The following is a 26,064-nucleotide window of genomic DNA, read 5'->3' as shown; positions in this document are numbered from 1 at the left end:
AGAATAGAGGGCCTTCCAGGTGACAGATCAGCAGTTATGGTCTGAAGGTACTTCCAGGATTGACTATCAGATGAACAATCAATATTCAGAGTCTTTGTTATGAATAAGTTTTACAACATGTATTCATGAGTCCTTCAATAACTGAAGCTCTTCAGCTCTTTCAGATGCCGCTAACATGAGGTGTTCTGTAGCTAATATTTTGCTAGGTTTGTGGTCACTCATTTGTCACAAGAATTGTCCTTGTGCATTAAACCTAGACGTGAAACAGTGGGAAGCAAAGAGCTTTCCTTCTCCCTTCCTGCTTGTATCAACGTAAAGGTTGCCTACAGCTGCTGTTATAAAGATTCAGATTTGAATTAAACTCTCTGAAGAGGACACATGAGCTGGTAAGCATGTAATACTAACCTCTGATAAATTTCTTCTTTTGTCGAAGTATGCTCAGGAAAAGTTTACAGAGATTCTCTGCAGCAAACAAGGTTTGGTTTGCTTCATCTAACAAACCAAATTTATTGTTGATGATGTATCGCCTCAAAGAGCCTGAATCAAAGAGCCTGTGGAATATTTCTCAGATGACTTTGCAGCAGGACAAGTGGGCAGATCAGCACAGTAGGATGGAAGAAGAAAAAGAAAGGTTTTTCCAGTACTTTGGTAGATTTCAAAAGAACATCCACTCATCTATTAAAGGGTCACATTCTCATTTTTGTCTTGTTTATTGGAATTTTTCTTGGTCTCTAAGAAGGTAAAGAACAAACATAAAAAGCAAATAAAGTAAGTGGTGGAAATACTCCCCCATATAATAGGACCAATGTCTTACTCTGTAAAGATAAAAGCAATGTATTACATCATTTAGACAACAAATTATAGAACGACTCAAGAAACAGAAGATAGTGACTGAATGGATGGGAAAAGGCTTTTTACTGACCTGAAGGAAATGTGAACAGTACTAATACTGAGAATATTGCTATGAGCGTAAGGAACTGAAGACAAAGATTGTAAAGTGCTATTTTAGATTTTATTTGTGCTCTTACCAGGAATTTTGGGCCATTCATCACTGTTTGTAACTGTTCCCACTTGTCTCCTTTGACTGCTTGAGTAACATTTTTCAAAAGAAATACAATACTTATTATTTTGTGTGAATCTCCCAACATTTAAGTTGTCAACTTTTCTGGTGTATTTTAAAATACATTATTTTGAAAACCAGAACCACCATGTCCACACTCAATAACTTGAACACATTGGAATGAATGCATTATTTATTATATGCTCCACTCTGCCGAAGGAGTTGCTGAGTTGCTGTGCATAAACCTGGGATTCTGAAAAAAAAGAAAATATCTGTTTTTTATTCACAGTGTGGTCGGATTGTGACAGGCACAGCGTCTGAATCCAGACAAATTGCTAGGGTCCTGTGAAGTTACAAGTGTTCATGCCTGCTGCACAATAATGTTATGATCTGGCCAATTTAGGCAATGCAGTGACCACCATGAAATCCATTGACGTTTTCCTTGACTTAATGTGGATACTCAGCCAAACCTCTTTGACTGAGCAATTGAGGTTTATCATACTCCTTTCCTCTTCTCCCAGCTAAAAATATAAATACCCTTATATTTATGCTAGTGCAACACCACCTACTAGGAGGCAAGGGTAAGAAAGCTAGCTCTTTTCAAAATTAATGAGCCTTGGAAGGAAATGAAGCTGAGAGAGTATGAAAGCATATGACTTTCTCCTATGCAGAAGAACCAGCATTCATTAAACTGTAACTTTACACTGTTCAAAGCTCCAGTCCACTTCAGCAGTAGATTAGTATGAGTAAAGACTATAGAGTTCAGGGTACGTGTTTTTCTCTTGCCTGGAAAAATATATTACTGCATCTGTGGGTAACAAGATTAGCAAAGACATTTGCTTTGTCACACTGACATGTGTCTACCTGTAGACTAGATGCAGTAAAATTTGGGTTTGCAATAGTCTGAAAAAATGGGAGATTTATAACCAGTGCTAGATTTAGGGCCCTTCGCAATGGTAGCATTGTAAGCATAATCCTATTTTTGGACTGTCAGATGATGGAAATCATATTAACTAAGGATTTTAAGAATGGCAGCCTGGAGTTTTTAGTCCTAGTTAATATTAGAATTTAGAAGAAGTGAAAATGAACGTTCTTACAAATAGTTCTATTAAGCAAGACATTTTTTAATTGTTCCTTTGTGGCTCCTTTTAAAAAGATTAAAATTTTAGTTGTTTTTAACCCTCTTTTAAATGCAAAGATGTGGAAAACTATTGGAAACCAATAGATTACATTATTTATAGATATTTATTTCCCAGATAAGACACGTAACTCAGATTTTAGTATGAGAGGTTGTTACTTCTTCTATATCATCCATCAAGAAATAGTCTCAAAGAACTCATGTTCCAGGTCAGAATGCTAAACAAGAGCATATTGACCTGGGTTCTTCCTGTTCTATACATTTTAGACTTTTTCACATATTCAGTCTTCTACTAATGGTCATTTCTATACAAAAAATTTCTATCAATATGTCTATATCAAACGAAAATTAACTGATATATTAGTGCAAACATACTGTGTTCATAGTTACATAGGTATAAAAGTTATTCCTAATACCATCTCAGATTAAGCTACACACATACAACACAGATCATACAGAAATGACTGTACCTATGCTAATGAACCATTTTACCTGAATCATCAAATGTAAATAAAGAAATACAGCCTTGCAATTCTGAAGGGAAATTGCTGTCAAATATGATGGATTGTATTTCCTGGCTCTGTGGTTGGTAAATTTATCTTATGTCTTCATTTGATTATCAGCTATCCATGTCATGTTTATTGCATCATCAGTCACTAAGGGATGATCAATTAATTTCCATGAAGACACAGATCCACCATTAGAAATGGAAATCTTTGAGGAGACTCGATTGCTTTTTCTTTGACAGACGAGCTATACAAAGGGTGATTCATCAAAAATTAAGAAGATCGAATCAGACCAAACAGCCACTGTTGCCATTTTTTAACAACATTAATAAATGCAAGTGAAGCTGAGCTGATGGAACCCAGTATCTGAAATAGTTCTGCTTTTCTCAGGCAAATACAGGATGTGTAGTTCCAAAATCAAAATAATGTTCAGGTGCTAGTCACAAGAGGGAGCTCAGTACTTCACAGCTATAATAGAAATAGATCTGAATTAAGAAATGAAATTTGAATAGTTTGTAAAGGATATAGAATTTCCAAATAAGAAGAAATTTTCGGTGCTTGGACTATGTTAACTCATCTTGGGTTTATCCTGGAACATTAGCCTTTGGCATCAGAAAAAGAAGAATCACACTCAGATTATATATAGCTTTCTCTGTTTTTCATTTTCCCAGTTCATCATATTTCTATTTATCTGTCGAATGTAAAGTTAAAATGGAGTGAAAGCTGACAGTTCATAACAGCAGTTAAAGGCAAAAAATTACAGTAATAATATATTGGTCTCAGGAGTGGACAAGAATCAAAATTTCTATCATAGTTAAAAACATTTAGAAATATAATTATATTGGAAACCATATGATAAATGCAGAAAACCAGAAGTGGAGTATTTTAAAAAAATCTGATTGCACACTTGAGAAATCCTGGCTTGATAACAGTACTTTGTAGATAAGCTACAAAGCATCACGGATATGGGCATCATATTGGTATGCACCCAAATGGTCAGCTACACCAATAGCCTAGAAATCAGAGAGTGGACAAACTGTCATGGAAATAAATTGGTTCCTTTTGGAAGTAACACTTTTGCTTGGAATATTTTGGTTTATGAATCTAGCATTCTTGAACTGAGGGACCATGAACTGATAAAATTGCCATCAAATAGACTTGAAAGCAAGGAATCATGACAACTAACATGAAATTTTCAAGAAATCCAAACTTATTCTAAACTTATTCCAGTCTTTGGACATGCGTACTACTTAAATCATGTTAAGACTGCCCCATAAGATATATCATGGGAAAAAAGTATGATTTGGGCATTTCAGTGTTTGTTGTTCCAGATTAAACTACCCTGATTTTTTAACAATGGTTCTTTTCTTATTTGCCTCACCCACTCCTGGTGTTGCCTAGGTGATACAGTTTTTCAAATGTTGTGGGCTTCTTTGAGTGTTTACTTACCAGTAGTGCAAAGCCTGTGGAATGGACTGGCTTACTGGATTGAATTTACAACTGTTTTCCTTCCCCAGAACAGTGGAAAGTAACTGAAATGGTCATATATTTCATGCTTCTTCCTGTAGATTCCCTTATCTTCTCATGTCTCTTAACCTATACTGTCTTTGACATTCTCTCCGTTTTTCACACTCTAAATTCCCTGGCATATTTCCCACTCCTTTTTGCAAAACCTGCATAATCCTCATCTTCTCTTGGCCATTTGTTTTGAAAAGGTCTGATCAAATGGATAATTTAAAAAGCAGACTCTGTACTTATCTCACCGGAAAAAGATTTGTGATGGTTGCAGACTACAAGCTAGAAGATACAGGATATCAATACAGAACAAATTTTTAATACTGAGACAAAATAACCTCTGTAACAACTTTCCTAGCAAGTTCTGGATCCTGTGACAGTTAAGGTTTAAAAGGTACCCGTTCAGGGTATGGTCATGGACTTGATGTCAGAAGGAGATGATTCTCCCCCTCTACTTTGCTCTCGTGAGACCTTGCCTGGAGCACTGCATTCAATTCTGGAGCCCTCAGCACAGGAAGGACACGGATCTGTTAGAGCAGGTCAAGAAGAGGGCCATGAAGATGATTAGAGGGCTGGAGCCACCTCCCATATGAGCAAAAGTGGAGAGCTGGGCTCTCTGGGGAGAACTTATAGCAGCCTTCTACTACCTAAAGGGGGCTTATGGGAAAGCTGGGGATGAGCTTTTTATCAGGGATTGCAGTGACAGGACAAGGGATAATGGTTTTGCGCTGAAAGAGGTTAGATACAGATTAGATATTAGTTTGAAATTTTTTTCCTGTGAGAGAAGTGAGGTGCTGGAACAGGTTGTCCCGAGAAGTTGTGGGAGGTGTTGAATGCCAGGTTGGATGAGGCTTTCAGCAACCTGATTCAGTCAAAGCTGTTCCCTGCCTATTGCAGGGGGATTGGAACTGGATTATCTTCAAGGTCCCTTCCAACCGAAACAATTCCATGATTCTATTCTAAGTACTTGTGGAAATTCTATGTTATGCAGTTGAGTAAAATAAATAAGCCTAATGATCTCTTCTTGCCTTATGAAGATTTGCCCTTTTAATTTAAAAGGGCCACCATGTCCTATCATTTTGTATAAGAATGAAGTAAAGTGTTTGTATGTAACTAAGGCAATTTACTAGGAAAAAAAAGCAGAAAATGTAATTGCATATTTTTTAAAATGTCCATTTTAAATAAATCTATGTATAGATTATTTTATTTGTCATTTTTAGGGAGTTTTCTAAATTTGAAGTGAAAGTACTGCAATTTTGGAGAACTTGTTCTTCCTAGTAGTTGCATCCTTGCATTAATTAAAAAGCAGCCTCAGTTATGAATATAAGCAATGATTCTATGATAGACATGCACAGAAAAGTTACAGAATTACATTTCCACATATATGTAATTGATATATAACGTATAAAGAAAAAAACTTGATTAAAATTTTCCACCAAAAGTGCCTTTGGCATAACAGAAGTCTAAGCAGCCTTCATTTCTTTATCTAAAATATCTCTTAACCATTAAAATTTTTCTTCAACATTTTTTTTGACCATTACATGTAAATGTCCAGCTTTAGGATTGTTTTCCCCCTCAGTTTTTGATAGAAATATAGATGTCTCATGAGTTTATTCAGTGTTAGCCAACTGTTTGGAAGAAAGGGTCCTATTTAAGGAAATGTGTACAGAGATCTTGTCTTTTCTGGATGAATGTTCAGAAGTCAAGATGCAACTACTATCTGAACAAGTAGGATTTGCATAAATAACTAGCTAATCAACACATAACAAGAGGCAGATATAACAGACAGTGCCTTCTCTTTTCCAGGAAGTGGACAATTTGGGAGGGAAATACAGATATTCCAGTGTATGGAACAGAAGACACAAATCTGTAAGAAACTTGGCTACATTAGTTGCTGTTCTCAATCACAAAGTCAATTCACATGACAGAGGAGGAGCCTTGTCATATGACCATGAAGTAAGTTCCAAAGAGGCTGGCTGGCTTACCCTGAGAGGAACTTTATAAATCCTGCTTTTAACCATCTAGAGGTTCTTGCAATCAAGGCAACAAGCAAAGCTGTAAAATTGCACAGGATAGTATGATTTAATTCCAGTAGTTTACAGACAATGTCTTTGCAGCCAGGATGTGACAGCTGTGAGGCTCCTTAGCCACACTTCATCCTAAAGACTGCTAGATGTACCCCTTTGGTTTCTGAAGGAAACCTGAGGAGGCACAGATGGTCCAACCGTACAGCTGTAAAGGCACTAAGAACATCAAAGTGTAGCTCAGGAAGTAATCGCAGTCTAAACTGGCAGAACTAGATAACTTCAAATTGGAAAATGCGCAATTAATTTCCCAAATGCAAGGTGACATGGCTGAGAGGATCATCTGTATTTGAAATTAGGGAAAGTTGATTAAAAATTGTGCTCTCTACTAAGAAGGAAATAGTCATCCTGGATCTGTGATTTAGAGCATGATTTTATTGTACTCTCATCCAAGTGTGCATTGCCTGATTGGAAACGAAGCAAATCTAATTAATTTTGGCCTCCCACCATCATGCATGTGCACCACACTTCTTGAATGACAATCCTAAACATCAGAAAAATATAGAACTCTTTATAATCAACAACCTTATAAGCAACAAAATAAAAAAAAGCAGAACTCCCCAAAACGTATCCTATTGCTAAGAATAATCCAACGGTATTTAAACCAGTCTGCTGAACAGACAGGCCTTACATTACACTCTAAATTTTGCCAAACTGGGGCTCTGGCGGAGGGCCAAAGGAAGCAGGTTTCAGCGTTGCAGGCCCTTCGCTGCGAACACCCTACTGCTGGTCCTCCCAAGCCGGGGCACTGCACACACAATTTTATGTGTAGTGCTCCTGTGTTTCACAACTGCTATGTCTGATATTTTCTTTATGACTTCAGCTTATTTGCAGATTTGGCTGCAAGATGTATTTTCACACAGTACTCAATACAAAGTCTAAACCTGAAACTAAGAAACATAGTCTACCAAATTTAATTGAATTAATTTGATCTCTGGAAATAACAATTTTGGAAAGACAGAGGAATCTATTTCTATTCGATTTTGACAATTTCTGGCATGTATTATGACACAAAAAAGTGTTTACCAGAAGTATATACAATCTTAGCCCTCTGTCAGGTGAAATTTCTTCACAGATACCTGACAGAAATACAGAGAAGCCAGAAAAATAATGTTAAGTCACTAGTAGCAGGTAACAACCAGACCACCACTTTTGTACTGTTTCGTAGACTGGCATTCTAATCTGTCTAACTCTTCTCACTACAGCTTCTCTTTAGAAAGCTATGAATGGTGAGTATATATATATATTTTTTGTAGGTCATTGTGTGTGAAGGGATAAGGTGGGTTTTCTGATGGGGAGGTAAAAAATAAAATTGCCATGTATAAGGAGCAGAATCACAAGTGCTTGATCTGTGGGTATGGTGTCTCTGTTGTGTGTAAAGTTATGGATTGGTGGGTGGAAGAAGGGATATCTGTTGGGTGGCCATAGATTTTCTTTTCTTTCATTTCTGGGTTTCTATGTCTTTTGTATTGTAATTTAAAGATTAAGTTCCCATCTCAGAAAATATGAAATAAAAGTCAGCCTGCTGACAAATAACATTGCTTCAGATGTTTATCTTCTCAGCTGTTCATTGAACCCCATTCCAATTTGCACATAAACTTCCATGATGAAAAATAATTCCTTTTTTTCATGAATATGAGCACCTATTACAATAGATCATCATTCAGTGTTTCAAGAGGCTGAATAATATCAAATGAATTAAAATAGACACCTTAATTTCAGAACAACATTTCTAAACAATTAGGAGACTGCTGTGGTTGGTTTCTTCTTTATTCATGCTGTAAGAATTTAGGGCTTAAAAAGAAAAAACTGTATGTATATTTTCCACAGAAAACTATGCCAGTGATCTGACTTCAGTCAATGAACTCTTAAGAGAAAAGCACAGGTAGTAGAGATGGCTAAGAAGAAATGACTGGAGAAGCATATTTATTATTTTTATTCTGTGCCTTACAAACACTTGTTGATTAGTACACGGCATCGAACACTTTCCAACAGCTGGAATAAACCATTATTTTTTTATCTCATCATTAAAATTCCCATCAAGTGATGTACTGTAAAACTTCTGCCTGCAAATCCAAATGGAAAAAGGGTCACACAAAAATCAGTATTTTTTCATGCAGTAAAAGCTTAAAAAACTGTCCAACTGGATATCTTCAGGTCTGCTGTTAATATCTGGAGTGAATTCCATGGACAATACTTGGATTTGACAAAGTATTTAAGCACATGCTTGACTTTAAGCTTTAAATAATCCCATTTGACTGCAACAGAATTTAAGCAGGCATGCCAAACTAAGGGTGGAATTGGAGCCAGAGAGCTGTCCTTCTCACCCCTCAGTCAGCACCTCAGGGAGCTCTGCTACCTGGTTGAAGGTGACCTGGCTGTTTTGCCTGAATTTATGTTTAGCAAACTTTTCTCGGAGGACAGGATAGAAATGCCAGAAAAAAGTTGTCTGAAGACTATCATATTGATTACGAAGCAGTATTAAATGAATATTTTCTATGACATTTCCAGTCAATGCTGTGATAATAATTTTATGTATGACCAAGTGCTTGGAAACTTCTAACTGTACATTAAATAAGGAGTCTGAAGACAGTTATCTGAACATAAAATTGTATGAGTGAGAAATTCTGCTGGATTCTTCTGTCACAGGCAGAGAAGAAAGAGAAGGTCTCAATACAGTCTTCAGGGAGTCTTTGTGCCTCATTTCTCTGGTACAGCAATTCTCCTATCATTAAAACCAATTATGTAAAATTTATTAATATCCCCTATTGTCATGATAATCTATACATTGTTTGAATGTATATATACATGTTTACAACTGGCCACTAAAGTATCCAGTTATGGAGTTCCATGTTTGGCTTTTATGGATAACATGCTGCAATAAGGGAAAATAGTAATGTAACTACAGTGGATGTAATGAAAGCCTGAATTTTGCAATGTATTTTATATGCAAAATGAAGGATCCCTTAAAAGAAGCTTAAGAGTGGTTTTAGAGAGCTAATTTACTCAGAGTTGCTACTGGGTAATTGCAAAAAAGAACAATTGTTTTTTTCTTAAATTCTGATGATTTTAAATTCTGTAATCACAGTTGTTGATAAGTCTGTCCTCAAGGTTCCCCTGTCACTAAGAGTTTTCCTCCTACCTTCACAAGAGCAGAAAAAAAATTCATCAGTCTGGATTCATCATGTTAAAGGTCTGTGCTGGAAACTCATCACGTGGTCGGTGTGGGTTGGCGAGTGCCTGATTTTGTTAGCAAACTCTATCCACTAACCTTACCACAACAGCTGAACCTGCCAGAGACCACTTTCCCTGGTGGCACTAGTGACAGAGTCTTTGTCAAATCTGGAATGTGAAAATAAGTTTAAAAATTAAAAAAAATAGACTTAAAAATCTGTGCAAATCTCAAAGTGTGTTTCCAATGAATCAGTACTTTGGTTTAAAAAAAAAAAAAGCTGACATAACCTTTCCTGACTGTTTTTTGTTCTGTAGTCACTTTTCAAATCCCCAGTTTTAGCCAGGTCAGTAAGTGAAAACAGAAAATGCTACAGAGCTACCTTTCTTTGTGGGGATTTTTACAATAACAAAAAAAAAAGAAGTTGGATGAATCTCACAATCTCTCAAGAATATCTCTTTTTACAACTTTTACCATCAAGTTCTACAAATTCAAAATTAAGCTAACTTAAACTCAATTTCCCCCCTGCCCCTGAAAATGTGAATGGTAGAGACATTTTACATCAGAAATCTGGTGTGACTCGGGCTGGATTTAGACATGGATAGAAACTTCCTTAGTGGTTTAAGAGATAGAACTATTGCCAGAATTGTGCTGGTATGGGAAACAAAGTTTCATGTAAATAGCCTGAAAAAATTTTGTATTTTATATTGATAGCATCTGGATATAGCTGGGTTTGAGGGCTGGAAATTTTCTTCCCTTACCGACAGGAGGTAATGCTTTTATCATTTTTGTTTTGGCATAGGGTGAAGAGATAATGGTAGTCCTAATTATAGCAGATAGCTTTGACTCCTGAGTTGATTTAATTTAAATTAAATATAAAAGCAAACACAAAATAGACAGCAATGATAAGTCTTTGTTTCAAAAAGACAGGCCTGAAGAACTTTACAAAAACTATTCCCTGACCCTGACATCTAAGTGAAAGAATAGTTAGATGTGAGGTCTCTCAGCAGTAAAAATGGGATTTAGATTTAACACAAAACAGATAAGACACAAAGGGTGAGTATTTAGTGTCATCCAGAAGGGATGACATTGGCATAAGGGCCAATATATTAAGATAATAAGATAATTTAGGCAGTTAAAACTAGATGTAGTAGTTAAGAATATTGCAGATAAAATAGAGATCAAACTCAACACGTTCAACAAAGGTGTTCAGATCGTTTCCATCTTATGTTGCTGAAATAACTAACCTATGTACCTGCAAGATCTTGTAGCAAGGACTTACGATAACTTGTCAAGTTGAATGAGTTAATGCTTCAGGTGGTGCAACAGTTCAATAAAATTATAAGAACAGGTATGTCTCTAAGCCACTGCACTGCAAGGGATGATGAAGCCACTTTAAACTCCCCAGACTTAGGACAGAGAAGATTAGCCAGGAGAAGATGACTCCATTGACTTCTTTTCCTTTACTTTTGTGGGTTTTTCTTTTCAATAGAACCTCAATGAATACTGAATACACAGTTCAGGGTGCAGGTAAAGAGAGCCTAAAATCTCTTCCTCCTCTTAAAGGGCTGTGCTCATCACTAATTAAGAGAATTAGCTTTCTTCTTGCTTATTTTCCCAATGACCCCATTTTGCTTTGCACAGTGGAAGACCTTCAGCTCAAGGCTCTGTAGTGGTAACACCAATTACTGAGGAGGTGAGAGCTACGGGACTATGTTATCTGAAAGTGAAGGAGGAGTTCCTACACTTCTACTAAGAAACCGCAAAAGTCTGAGCACAACTTGTTCCTCTGCCTATGTGTTTAAAAATAAACTTCACAGATGCATAATGAGGGAAACCTCATTCTTACCTCCAAGTGTGAGAGAAGATTTCAAGCTGCAAAAGCCAGCTGCATGTACATTTTGGTCTCAATTGTGAAAAGATTCTTCCATGTATATGGGAGAGACAAGATTTCAAACATGCCTCATGCCTCCATTTCCTGGCTTAAGGCTTCCTTTCTACTTTAAGTCCAGACAACTCTCAAGTCCAGAGCTTAATACAGGTGAACACCTGACTGAAAACTGAATGACGTTCTTAGTCTGCACACTAAACTTAAGGTGCTGTTATGGTTAGCTAAGTAATGTCAACTAAGAATGACATTTAATAGAAAGTGTTTTAAAAAAATAAAACAAACAAAACACTCCATCATTTAATGCCTCTCTCTCCACCTTCTCTGTGTGCAAACAGCCTTTCTTACCTTTGCACATGTCTTTTAGATAGCTGAGAATGAAATTGACCCCTTAGAGCTTACTGCACCTTGGTACTCTCGGATTGCTCTTTTCCAGAACACAATATTATCTTTTCTGGAGGCACAACTGCCAGGAACAGCCCAGTCTGAATGATCTCTTTCTCAATTAATTTGAAATTGTCAGCAATATTCCTGGTTTTTAGAGGACATTGAGGATTTGATCCCTAAAAATTAAGCACTTTTAAGTGGTCGTGTAAGGGAAAGCCCAAACCACTAGCCACTTTTGAACACGTAAGTTTTGTCCCGTAGTTACAAGCTTGACTGGAAAAGTGTGTTATGACATTTCTTTGAGAAAAAATACAGGAGAAAATGAATCCCATTGACGTAGATGGTATAAAGTTGAAACAGGGTTTATATAGTGAGAACATTTTCTTCTGCTCTTTTTCTTGCTTTGCTATTATACTGCCGTTCATGATATTTTTACTTAATTCCTTGATGATCCTTCCTTCCAAAATAATATCAGTGGAACAACAGAACATAAGTTTTTTTTAGAGCGTCTGAAAGGAATGTAGCTACTAGCAGGTGTATGTTTGATGCTTTAAAATCAAGAACAAGCAGTTCATCTAACTTTGTATCCCTGGGAAGAAAGGATAGTCCCTCACCAATCGTGCTTGAAAATATAGATCTTTACATGTACAGGTTCAGGTTCATCTCTGTGAGTATTGGTTTTTTTTTTTCTATTTGAATTGCATTGATTTTAGCAGATTTACAGAGATGTGAAGTTGAAATAATACAGTGTCAAATCCAGCACTTTAAAAAAAGGTACCTCTATTGCTGTATTGATCCAAAATAAATGTAAAGTCACATTCTCCTAATCTTTGCCAGACACTTTATTTTACGTCTGCCTTTATTTTGCAAGCTTTTAGGGAAAGAAAACAACATCATTTATTTTTGTTTACATAAACTGCACTCTTTAGTGCAAGATAAATAATGCATAAAATCTATTCATGTTGTTTGAACAAGTTCGAGGAGACCTGCAAGGAGAGCTGAAAATGCAGACTTAATAGTTTGATCAGTCAAAGCACAGATTCCCAACAACTGAATCAGGTTGATTCCTAGCAATCACCAGTCACTGAATGCATTGTAATTTTGCATTATAAGTAGGGAATTGATTTAGTGGCATCCCCTGAGCCTTAATATCTTTCCTAATTGCTTGTGATGTATTTTTCAGGAAAGTGGGCAGTTTTGCAAAGGTTTGAGTTGCTCTGCTAAAGTATCTGTTTTCTCATCTAGTAGCATAGACTGACTGGGAATCCAGGGATACTGGTTTTTTTTTGTGTAATTTCCAGACAGATTTAATTAGGAGTAGTTAATTAGCAAAACAAACAAAAATACTTTTCTACTTAGCTTTTCTTCATGTTTCTGTCCCAAAACAAAACACAAGCATATGCTTCTGAGAGAAGAGGGAGGATGAGAAGGAGTGTAGTACCATCTCCATGTAGTAAAACTTTCTTGACTAGAGCGTCTGCATCCCATGGAGAAAAACATCTGATCTCTGGCGGACATACACATTTGAACCAGTCCCCTGAGTTCTCTTTAACAATGAGGGAAAAAAAGGTGCTTTTAAAGAATGGTTCATCTCATTCTAATGCAAATAGTTAACTGAAATGAATTGTTCTTTAAGAATATTTACTTCCCTCTTTGGCTATGGAAGAGGCTCAGAGAAATTAACTTAAATGAAGACATCTACACTGAAGACCGGCAGTTAGGTTAGGTGAATCATTTCTTGAGGTTTTTGTCTCTACTGGCAAATTATGCAGTGCCAGGGAATGTTCCTGGGTACTGGAATTCAATCATCTATAATATTCGATTATTTAAACAGACTATGTTGTGGTTTTGGTCTATTCCACTCAGAACTCCACCAAACAATTTGTTAGCCTGGTTTAGGAGCACACACAGGCTAGCAACCATTCTTAGTGGGCAATGTGAATGTAGTCACCCTGTCTTTGAAGGCAAAACAGTTTAAAAATACAGATGCAGCTTGGCCCTTGCCACCTCGCCTCAGTGCCAGAAAACGGTTCAAGTGATGTCTATTTTTCTACTAGAGATGTATCCTGAATATCTGAGGTTGAGAGTAATGGTAGGGGACAGTAAGCCTTTATTATGAAACATCATATAGTTTCATCAATGTGTTGGCTACAGCATCTTAGTTTATCTGTTAATAGCAAATTCATACACAAATGAAACCAGGATAAGTCTTAGACTACTTCCTCAATATACAGCGCAAACCACAGTGAAAAATGGTCCTGAATAATGTGATACATTGAAAAAATAACATAGCCTAAGTATCTCTGACCACTCTGATCACTTCAGTACAGCTTGTGCCTGAGAGTCCTGATATAAGGAAAATTATAAGAACAACCAGTCCATTTTTAGGTGCAACTTGCTATATTCTATCTGCTTCCTTTTCTTGTCTACATATTAAAATACATGTATTTTTATTAAACAGCTACTATAATAGCATTCCTCTACTAAGAAGAAGTGTTTGACTTTGTACAGTTAAACGACAGGTTATTATTCACACTGTTGCAAAACTTTATTTTAGTCTAGAAGTTGTTTTCTCTACTATAACCAGGACTTTCATATGTGATATGGAATTACTTGCTTGGAAGCTAGATACATATGTAAATTTTGCATAGACACTGGTATGGAGCAATTATATAGGTTTCCTCTCTATTGCCTATTTTTATTCGTATGCTATTACAAACAATGTGAATATAATGCTGGATGTCTTTTGAAAAACAGAAAGTCTAAAAGTGGATCTAAATTCTGGAATTAATTATTCCATGACAATGACATTTGCAACTCATTGACTTTACTGTGAAACTTTTATCAAGTAAATAAATTATTCCTTTTAAATATATTAAATTCCATGTATGGAATAGGTACTGTGCTCTCTGATTCAAAAAAAAATTACAAAATCGCTAAGAAAGGAGAACAGACTGTTGGCAGTTTTTTGAGAGCATGAAAAACTGCTGAGCCAATTGGTGATTTTGACCCACTAGCTTATTTCTCAATTAACACTCCTGTAAAATAAAGAATAAACAAGCTTTGCTCTGTCTGTTGCTTAATTAGCCATAACAAAACTTTCTGAAGTGTGGTACCTCAGCAACTGAAGGTATCGTGGCTGTAGGCAGTGGCCTGCCAACAACAATATGAAAAACTTCTGAACCTTGCCAAGGCTGCTTCTTAGCAAGGCTGAGGCTTCTCAAAGTAATATGAACAATTTCCTGCAGATGGGTTGGACTTTTCCTTCAACATAATTTTTTAAACTTATTTATCATATTCTGGGTATCTTCTCATAAAAATACCGTCTTGGGGTCATTCCTAGAAGAATTCAGATAATTAGATCTGGGTTCCATGTAGTAAGACTTTTAACTCAGGGCCTTGTGTTTCAGTAGATTCCTGCAGTTAGTTACACACTGTAGTATAAACCATATTCCACTGATTTTCCACAAGCAGCTGAGATGAATCAAAACTTTTCCATTACGTTCTGCATGGACTTACTGCTGGACAGTGGTTTGGATTACCCAAGTGAAACAGTGATGCCCAGAAGAATTGGTGGCCCTCGGTCAATGGTCTGCTGAGAGCAGGTGGACAGTGAAAAACTGGGATATGGTGGACCGGGAAGGGTTGAACATGGTCTTTATTTACTGGCTAGAGCATTTGAGCAAGTGCTGACAGGGAAGTAGTTCAATGCTGATGTAAGCCTGCAGTTAATTAGTAACATTTGGGAGAAAATGGGAAACAGGAAGGAAATTGTGCCTCAGCACCTCAGAAATGCTCTGATTCTCAAGACTTTGCTTCGGTAAGTGCCACTGAAGATGCCATTGTTTGCCCTGGAGAGGAGCTAAGTTAAAACCCAGATCTTGCTCGAGTGCGTGCCAGCCTCACGCATGCAGTATCCGCAGGGAGACTTAACCAAAGCCATGCACGTGTGGCTATGGTTTTCAGAGAGGTCTTTTTGCGATGAGATTTCTGGAACCATGGCTCTGTGTGTAACGTATATCTAGTAAATTCGTATGTACAGATATGCAAATAACCTCCTTGCCTGGATTCTCAGCGTCTTCCTTGGCTGTAAATATTTCCTTTCACGGTCATGGAATTCTAAACACACATTTGCCTTGCAACTGTAATACAAACTTGGCTCAGAAATGCTCTGTGTTTTCTTAGATTAAAATCCTTTCTCCAGCTGCATCTATTTTAAGGGTCTGATCAACTTTATAGTTGGCTCTTGTGCTTCCTAAGGGTAATGAAAAATCGTGGAGAACACATAGTTTGTTCCACAATTAAAAAAAGAGCAGAAACTCTCTTGAATAAAAGGTTCAGTTACTGCAGCATACACTGTGACACCTCTAATGACACTTGGATGAAAATGATAGACTTCCCATTAACAAAGAGACAGGTTAGGAAATGCTGGTGAGAAAATTTGCAAATCAAGCTATGAAAAATCAATGTGAGGCCTCTTCAGACAAACACTGACTGTCTGCAATTGTTTGCAGAATGTCCTAGGTACTGTTTCCAAGCATTTTATATTTTTCTAGCATTTGTTCTTCAATTGGTGAGGCCTGTTTGCTTGCTTAATGGAGTCTAATACATGTTATACTATAAAAGGCATGTCCAAGGAGCTTATCATCTACTTTGTCAACCAGCAATGCTGCCCACAACTTCCCAAACAGCCATCTAAATGCAATTCATTCTTAGCTTGCAAGGTCTGTTGGCATTGCAGGATGATAGAAATGAGGATGAGAGATACATTCATCATCACTCTTTTATAGCTAGTTGCCTTTGGGGAGACTGCCACTCGTGAAGGCCGTCCTTTGGCTAGACTCGGAATAACTGCAGAGCCCAATACAGCCACTCTTAATAGGCTAAATAGGAGTCAGCTTGCATTCTAGCAAGGCTAGATAGCCAGTACCAGGCTTAATATACCCTCAGTCCCCAGACCCAGATGCTGCACTTTGTGCCTGTACTGGCCTTGTAGGTGGTCTGGTTTGTGAGTCTGGAGGAGAAGCAGCTTGGAGAGTGGGGTATGTGTGCCCATGGCCATGTGACTGTTATACTGAAGGGAAGATGCTAAGCCAGAAATGAACAGTAGGGAGAATCTGGGAGAGGGTAGTGTTTGTGAAGTAAATACTTGTGAAGATTCATAGAATCATTAATGTTCGAAAAGACTTCTAAGATCATCAAGTCCAGCCGTCAGCCCAACACCATCATGTCTACTAAATCATGTTGTGAAGTGGCATGTTTATGTGCTTTTTGAACATCTCCAAGGACAATGATTCTACCACTTCCCTGGGCAGCCTGTTCCAATGCTTGTTCCAATGCACCCTTTTTTTATTAGAAAAAATATTTTTTACTATCCAATCTAAACCTCCCCTGGTACAACTTGAAGCCATTTCCTCTCATTGTATAAAGTTCACCTTTGTTTTTTGCAGATCTACAATTCTTTATTTCTTTGGAAAGATGACTTCAGTTTGGGTGCCAAATGAAAACCTGAACTGGTAGTATTTGGTGCTCATCTTGCAATTCTTTGGAATAATTGTAGGTGTGTGAACAAGGCAATAGATAATCAGTCTCCTCATGTAGGTAGGTATGTATCTTCCACTTTAGAAGTCAAGGAAACAAATTGTGTAATGTGGTTGCTTTGAAGGTGTTTTATTTTGCTTTTTAGCTGGTTCTCTGAAAAAAAAACAGTAGTGGCAAGCCTTCTCAATTGGAGAAAGAAGATAGATCCTTCTTATTTTGGGGTACTTATTGAAAAGATTTCAGGGAGGTGCAAAGAAGAACAAACTTGAAAAAAAGATTAATTACTGGTTAAAACTTTCAGTCAAGGTGTTTTTTTAAAATGGAATAGCTATTTAAATTTCCAGATGTAATATTGCAATGTGAGCTTTCTGGTATCAACTTGAGAAGAAAATTAACATCCATATTTATTTTTGGTAGATTAGCATTAAGTAGTCAACTAATTTTTAATTTTTAAGTAAGGTATTGGCACTCTTAGATCAAAGATTTATTTTTACTTTTCAATCTAAAGCTACTCTCTACCTACCTCAAAACTTTTTTCTTAGAAAAAAAAGATTCATTCAATTGAAATTTTAAATGTTACTTTGAAAAGAGCTTCAATCTGTACTAGCTCCCTTCTCTATAATTCTTTTGCTTCTTTGAGATTTCAATTTCCACTTTTTTTTCTTTCTTTTTAGTGAGAGGTGCATCTCAGCTTTTGCTGTCATCATCTCTCTCCATGTTACCATTGCAGCAAAATTACCAGTGGTTGTTGAATTAGATTTTCATTATCCCTTTTACAGTGATTCCAGATATATGGCATGTGAACTTTCTAATATTACTTGTTTGCTATATTCCTTTCTAATCATACTTGTCCCTAAAATATGAGTAACACTAGCACATCAGGTAAGGCAAATTAGCTTCAGCAAGTCTAGATGATTATTTCTCTTAACTCTTCCCAACACACGTTTGTGAAGATCAGCAACCTGGGTTGGTTGTACCTTCAAAGGACTTATGTAGGTAGACCTGGTGGCATGCAACAAAGGCTTTCTTTCAAAAAGACAGCAGCAGGAAGTGGAGAACAGGATCCCCCCTTTAGGCAAAAAAGTGCCTCTTGGCCAGGCAATTAAAGATGCTGTTGGTAGGATGGGTCTTGATTCCTGAATTTGGCTATCAAAATGGCCCCTCTCTGTGTTTGGGACCCAGACAAGGCCCCAGCCTGATACGCCCTTTTCTGCTGCACTGGAGTTTCTGACCAAGTTTGCCATTGTCTCTGAGGGCAATTAACACAAGCTTTGGCCTAAAGCTTGAATAAGATTACCATAAGCATCTACTACAGTAAATATTTCATTAATGCAACTTTGTCTTTTTTTCAGTCTAGGTCACATGTATTTTGTTTTGCATCTTAAAGTGATAATTTCATGTTGTCTATTGCAACTTTCAAGCAATGATCTCAAAGCAATTGGAAGACATCAGAAAATGTGTGCAAATTCCTGCAATCCTTTGACTGTACCCTTTCAGTGAAATCTCAGAATGAATTCCGTTGGGTTTTCCTTGAGCAACGAACGAGTAGGAGCTGGGTCTGTCAGAGTAAGGATTGCTGTCACCAAGGCTAAAATTAAGGGCAAGGGCTGCAAGCACAGTGGCAGGGACAAGAGAGGGAAGCAGAACCATTATGAACATCTCTCAGGTATAGCACAACAGCAGAGGGCTCAGTAAGGACTATAAGATGCCTCTCTTAAGCGGAGGGGAACTCCTGTCTGTCTACAGAGATTGCAAGTGGGATTCCATCTGGCCAAAAGTGGTCAGAAATTTCGATTGGCAGCTGCCTGGAAGTCTGTCCTCACAACAAGCTGCCATTTCCTGACCACATCCCGTGCAACATGACTGTTCTTCACTTAGTACAAATGTGTTCCTATAGAATGTTAGATAGTATGAATTCTCTAAATCCTGAGTTGATAGAAACTAAGGCAATTATATGAAGTTCCATACATTGTAAAAATAGCACTGCTTAAATGCATTTAGTATTATTAGACTGGATTTCCCAGAAGAAGAAATACTGCTATGAATGTAAGATCACTTCATGGGTTTAGCTTCTTAAATCCATCTGCTTGTTACAAATTTCCTGATTTTTTTTCATTTTTTTTTTAACCTCTGTTTCTGCAGTGGAGCTGAACAGTGTGTTTCGCATGTTTCTGTTAACATCAGTACATATATTTCCTCATACAGGCAGTCAATCCCTATCCAATTACATATCTTTAACCAGGTCACTAAAAATGGAGCTTAAAAAGGACATTTCTGTGTGTAGGGGGATGTGAATGAGAACGTAGCTCTTTCCCCAAGCCCATGTAATTTATGTGCAGTAACATCATAAACCTGTCTCAGTGTGGGAGGCTCCATGAACATAACATGAATCTGTCAAATTCCAGTCTCTCTGGTATATTTGGCACCAGTTCAAAATCTTCTAGAGACAGAAAAAAAAGAATCCTAAAACCAACATTTCCCAGATATATAAATTAGACACCACAGAGCGCAGTGATAAGCATTTCATGAGGAATATTGACAGAGCTTTGTTTTCTTCTTTGGCTGTGCTTCACTTCTTACAGGTTTTCCCCTGGTTATAAGCCTGTCTGCTTTATCTGCAATGACTCTGCATTGGTATTGTCACCTGCAGGCTGGTTACTCTTCTTAAGACTGCCTCCACTGGAAAGAAACAATAAATTGCAATAAAAGTTTTATCTATGTGCCTGGTCAAATACAATTTGCTGGAACTTTGAAAATCTACATCTGTTCTGTATACATTTTGTATTGCCATTTGTTACACAGATGTGTAACAAGACAAATACCTGTCCAGGCTTACATGTGATTCAGAAATGCATGTGTTAATCATGCTGGTGGAAGGAGGTGAAGGAAAAAGACAATAAATCAGCCTACGAATGGTTTCACTTGGAAAGGTCTAACAGAACAGGGTTATTTTTATCCTAGGATGCTTTTAATTTGAATCAAAAACGCTTTACCACATGTTCTGCCAGCAGTTCAAAAGGATTGGTAACAAACATTTAATCTTTTTTATTCTGGGATTGGCACTAAGCCCTCATCAAAAAGCGTATGCAGTCAAACAGCTTATCTCCACTGAGCTGTTTCCCTTAATGTGTTCCTAATTATAATCCTATATATTGCTCACTGTGGCCGATTGAACAATATGGCAGTAATTTCTTTACAGACCTTGCTGTTCTTTGAACTGTGAGTTGCAGAGGGCTAGAACAGAACCAGATCAATGGGATTGAGTGCAGGGGAATCCAGCCAGATGCACTCTCTGGAGAATGCTTTTCCAGCTGTTCTCCAGAAAGTGACTGGAGCAGCCAGCTGGTAACTGTGCAGCCCCTTCCATACAACCCCACAGATATGTGCTGCAAGGTGTAATCCTTCTTATCTTTATTGCATTCTGTACCTCTGGGGAAAGACTCACCCAAATTCCATGCAGAGTGTGTTTTTAACAGCGGGGATCGGAGTAATAGCCTGCTGACCCCATCCTCCTAAGATTTCATTAGACTACTAAAAAGTTTCTGAAGGGATATTTGAATCAAACTTGGGCAAATGATTCCATAAGCTGAAAGCTGTAATATAAATCTGAGAGGAAGCAGAAGTATTTGTGCTACAGTTTTAGGTATGTTGGTTTTTGGAACATTTTACAATACATGAAGTCTGGAAAGCTAAGCATTTTTTTCTTAAAGTGTCTGTAGCCTTAGGAATTGCAGCCTTCTCTGCCTCCTTTAACTTATATGGATGCCTGGTTCATAAAGAACACGTATAGGTGTAATATGACATATAACATGTAAAAGAAAATGCTTACAATTGAAGTTATGTTTATGCCCAAACAATTGTTTGTTTGCCAGCTTCCACTTAGCTCTGATAGATAACAGAGCAATGGTAGATAACAGAGAGAAAAAATTAGGATTTGATACTCCTGTGCTTTCAGTGAAGTTTCCCCTTGAGTGTCATATTCTTTCATTCCTGATAAGTTTATTCACTTCCTTTAATGTTATGTATTCCCATTACCCACATACCCCTCACGTACAGAGGGCCCAAGCAAAACAGAGTATAGAGCTTAAACTATAAACCAAAGCAGATCAGAGGGGCAAACTCCTCAAACTATCCCTGCATAATTTGCAAACTGGGTAGTCTGGGGCTATGAATCAGCTTTAAGGGAAAAAGGATGTACTGTACAAAGTGCTTCTAGTGACCCTCAAGCCCCTCTAGAAGAATTTTGGGCAGGTACTGCCTGCCATAATAGCCCCAAGCCTGGAAATTGGGAAGTGGTATATTTCATATGTGTATATTGCTTTTGTTAGAGGGAATGAAAGGCAAGTGAACTAATTTTTACCATCCCCACAAGATACAAATACAATGATTATTTATTTTAACCTCTGCATATTGACAGGTTGATTTACTGAAGCTCTGTAGGGGCATGTGGAAGTACTATTAGAGACACAACTTTCAGAGCTGCTGAAGCTCCAGCTGTGTGTTGTGAAATGAGGGCTATGCAGACACTGGCGTCAACAACCACAGCAAGAAGTAGGCACTGGGCAGCACTGAGGAGGTTGGAGGTGGATATGGGTCCCTGAAGAAAGTCCTTATGATCCAAAGTCCACTGGAGTTACTAGAAAGACATCTCATGATCACGATAGGCTTTGGACCTCCTCCTGCCTCTGTAGCATCTTCACATCCACTGACAGAGAGAGAATTGTAAAGAGACTGTTCTGAACTTACGACTTGAAGGTTTCATAAACCCCATTAATTTTGTACTTGAGTCTAGCTGCCTTTGCCAAACAATACTGAGATCTTCATAGTACACCACTTGCACTGTTTTAAAAGACCTGGTCTCTGTTAAGTTAAGGTGTGGAATAATAACACACGAAAACCAGCATTACTTAATGTACCATTGCACATACCGATAATTAATCAAATAATTAAACTTACTGAGGATGTTTAATTGGTCTGAGGCAGTCTAGGGTCACCGTGGCTCCCCAAGGAATAAAGATCATTGCTTTCAGAAGGTGACACTAGTTTTGTTTTTTTGCTTTCACGTCTTATGCCTCTAGTCCCTCAACTTTTGGGATCATTGCCTGCCATATACCTTAATTTTCCCTCTTCAGACAGGTGGAAAACATGTCACTGTTTGCCTATGATTCATATCCATCTAGAGTGCCAACTTCTTAAGACTAGACTACAAGGCATCTTACTGGTCACTAGTTCTGTTCATGTTAATCTTCCCCCCCCCCCCCAATAGTGTTTCACAGCACTATTGTCACAAAGCGTGTTCAGATATCAAATCATATTTTATGATACAAGATATGTGTCTATTGCTATAATTGCCTTTTAAGTACAGTCAAGTCACCAGTCACTTTGTTTCAATTTTAGAGACTGAACATTTTCCAATAAAAAGATGGGTAAACAACTTCATGCTGAATGTTGATCCCATCCCATTTGTTGTGTCCTCTAAAAAGTGTGCCTATAACTGTCAAATTGTTCTGAAAATCAGCCGTTTGTAACTGAAAGAGTATTACCTGTGGGGTCCCTATTTCTGGAGTGCCTTTTTAGCCTTGAGAACAACTTTATGGGCAGTTTTAGTCACTAGTATCTTTACATAAACAAGAGTATGAAACTTTTTATACCACTGACCAAGGCCAAAGCCCTCTCTCTTTGTGCAAATAATTGTTAGAATCGGTGATGAATAAAACACACGTTTCCAGTTTCTGTTGTGCTGCTATATGAAGACCAAGCCAATAGCTTGCTTGCATAATCTTCTAAGAACTTAATGTTGTTCCTCATGTCCTTATATTTCAGGATCAGGGCCTCTTTTCCCGAGTTTCCCATGTCTTTTGAACAGTTTTGCACTGTAAGATTACTGACTAGTCAGTTTAGGCTGTTAGACTAAGCATGTTTACATAAATTTCAAAGAGTTTTGTACCAGTTTCACATTTATTAAGATGTGTCTACTATTGATGACCTCAGCTTTCAAGTTACTACCTGAACACATCCTCGTGTTACTGTCTCACCTGCATGTATGTCTTACATAGAAGTTAAATTTCTACTTGTTTAGATTTACCCAGAGCTGCTCCATTCTTTTTCCAAAGCTTCTGATTATGCTGGATAACTTTTTCTTTGCATAGTTCAACATCATATTTATAGTCTTTTTTGTCCTCCATGCCAACAAAAAATGTTACATTTTGCAGTCAGACCCCTCAGGGGCTGGGAAGAACCCAAATGGTAGTCTGCAAAACCAATATTTCTCAAAAGGACTGTTGAGTGTGAACAAATATCTTATGTTTTTCTTAGGGCACCCTGTTGAAAACTATTTGGCATTATCCAGGTTCCCCAATACATGTCCTCTCATAGGAAGAAGAATAGTGTCCCATTTTATATATCTAATTGTTCGAATTTAAAGATTTGTCTCTTTTTTTAGTCTAAAAGGCTAGCAAATATAAACACCCTAGTGGGTTTTTCTTGTTGCATGATTTCCAGAGCAATAAACAGCGTAGTCAGTCTTAGGGTAAGAGGATCTTTCCACTGCATACAAGTTGCTGAATTTACGGTTCTTTAAGCTCTATTCCCAGTTCTGTGGAACTTTTCCTCTTCCTGCTCCCCTCTCTTACAGTGGTTTGAAACCTCTCACTGAAGTGTCAGACAATGTCCACCTTCAGTAAATATCATTTGCAACTTAGAGGTTTTGTCTCCTTTCAAACTCCGACTGTTCTATTAATACTGATTTCTAGATTCTTCATATGGATTATTATTCCCCACATCTCCCTGCCCTGTTCCCTGCTATTCACCAGGTTCTTGTGACCTATTTTCTATCAGGGAGTTGCCTGTTAATATTAAAAACATTTTAGCCTCAGATCAGTCACAAATTGCTATATTAGTTTTGCCCTCCTCCTGCATCATCTCCTAGATAAGACTGTTTCTGCAGTCTTAGATTTCTTACTCTCTTTTCATGACTAGCCTTAGCTATCTAAAACCTATTAAAACCACTAAGTGCTTCAGAATTAGCTGTTATAGAAATAAGCTGTTTTCTAGATTTTATTGTTTTGACTGTCATTGGTGTCTCAGAGACATGGGATGAATGGTCTGTTTCATCTTGACCCAGCCACGTCCCAATTTTCCAGAGAGTTACACATTTGACACATGTTCTGACTGCTGCACTATTCCAACATTCACATGACTTTGGTTACTTCTTGTTTCTTTAACGTACGATAACCATAAGATAATCATCGGCCACATTTACAAAGGATGTAGCATTTAATTCAATTTCCAGTTCAACATAAATATTGTCATTTGCAGCTTATGTGACTTTTAGTTTTATGATTTTAAATGTAGGCACCTAAGCCAGGTTTCAGTGCAAACCTTTTTGTTATATGATTCCATTGAAAAATGTGCAATATGTGAGCAACAAGCAGACTGAATGCACAATTCAGGCCATCAATACTTCCATTCCTAGTAGATTAGGACTAATTTTCCATCTAAGACTCACAGAATTTCAGCAAGCATGACGACTATGGTCAGCAAAGATGAGAACTCACAACTGCCCTTATAGAGGTCTGTTCTAATCACAGAATAACATGATAACAAGATGTCTTGATGAGGTAGCTTGAAAGCAATAAAGCCATTCATTTAGATTAGATTCAGTTCAAGATTAGGCTGGATTCATCCCACTGAACCTAAGAATTTAACTGTAAAGCCTAGTTTGCCCTAAACTCCATCTATATTCAATAATTCTCCCTATAGAAAGAGAGTGGGATGGCAAGGCTCCTATTTTAGGCATGCCTCAGCTAAATAGTTGAAGGCAAGTGGGTAGATTCAGGCCTGAGGGGTGTCCTTTTAGACATTTAAGACTCTAGTTCAATACTGCATTTAAGCACTTGCTTAAATACACTTCTGTTTGGAAAAGCACATAAGCATATGCTTGCAGTTAAGCACCTACAACTTAGGCATAGAATCCTGCAATAAATCATCTTTTTCATGACTATTGACTGTGACATATTTTTGAAAAGAGAAATGACTCTTGCACTTCTATTTTTCTGAAGTGATTTTAAACCTCCCTATGGTAAAATATTTCCTACTAAGCTAAACCTTATTAACTTTCTCAGGTTTTGATGTTGTGTTTCCATCCTGTCTTTCAGGTCTGGAAAATTCCTGAAGTTTATAGTTCCATTCACCTCAGTTTGGAAATCTGACATTATATATTGTACTCAGATTACTAGTTATATTTGAAGAGATAATCTGGCTATGTTTGAAAAGATGAACTAGAAGAAAATAATTATAAGAATGGCAGGAATATGTAAAACTGCTGCACTTTCTGTTTCCACAGATTGGGAAATCCAGCATATCAATAGAAGCATATTCAATATTTGTCTTGCTGATCTTTCAGTGGAACTACTTATTTATCTTATTAGTTAGCACCCAGTAAAAAACACGTTCTTTGGTTAATGAAAGTTTAGCAGTCACATTTGGGATTCTCTGAAAAAAAAAAAAGGATCTGATTTTTCCAAGCATAAAACATCTACAAGATACAATAACTGCAGAGATTACAGTATGTTTATAAAATGTAACCTAAGGTAGCATCCACCTATTTCCTGAATACAGGGATTGATTATGCATCAGCTAAGCTAAAAGAAAAATCCACTTCAGGTATTGGAAAAACACATGAGATCACTGGGCTGCCTTAGCCCTCTTGACTCCTAAGGGTCAGAATTTCAACCTCTATCACACTAATAATAGGGAGATTGCAGCAAGGCAA

The 26,064-nt window shown here is 37.4% G+C and overlaps 1 long non-coding RNA gene across 6 annotated transcripts in view; it reads left to right on the top strand.

The window, feature by feature from the left end:
• The first annotated feature begins 261 nt into the window (after positions 1-261).
• LOC128850984 (uncharacterized) overlaps positions 262-26,064 on the top strand; it is a 55,913-nt gene continuing 30,110 nt past the window's right edge. For 5 of the 6 annotated variants that reach the window (XR_008448262.1, XR_008448261.1, XR_008448263.1 and 2 more), the window contains exons 1-2: positions 262-386; positions 6,026-6,175. This is a non-coding gene — a long non-coding RNA (uncharacterized LOC128850984). Of the gene's footprint in view, positions 387-6,025; positions 6,176-7,508; positions 7,533-26,064 lie in introns of all 6 variants that reach the window. The other variant, XR_008448259.1, reaches the window with a different exon arrangement.

This window comes from Cuculus canorus, chromosome 1, assembly GCF_017976375.1.
Source record: "Cuculus canorus isolate bCucCan1 chromosome 1, bCucCan1.pri, whole genome shotgun sequence".
NCBI lineage: Eukaryota > Metazoa > Chordata > Aves > Cuculiformes > Cuculidae > Cuculus > Cuculus canorus.
This window is presented reverse-complemented; position numbering and strand designations above follow the sequence as displayed.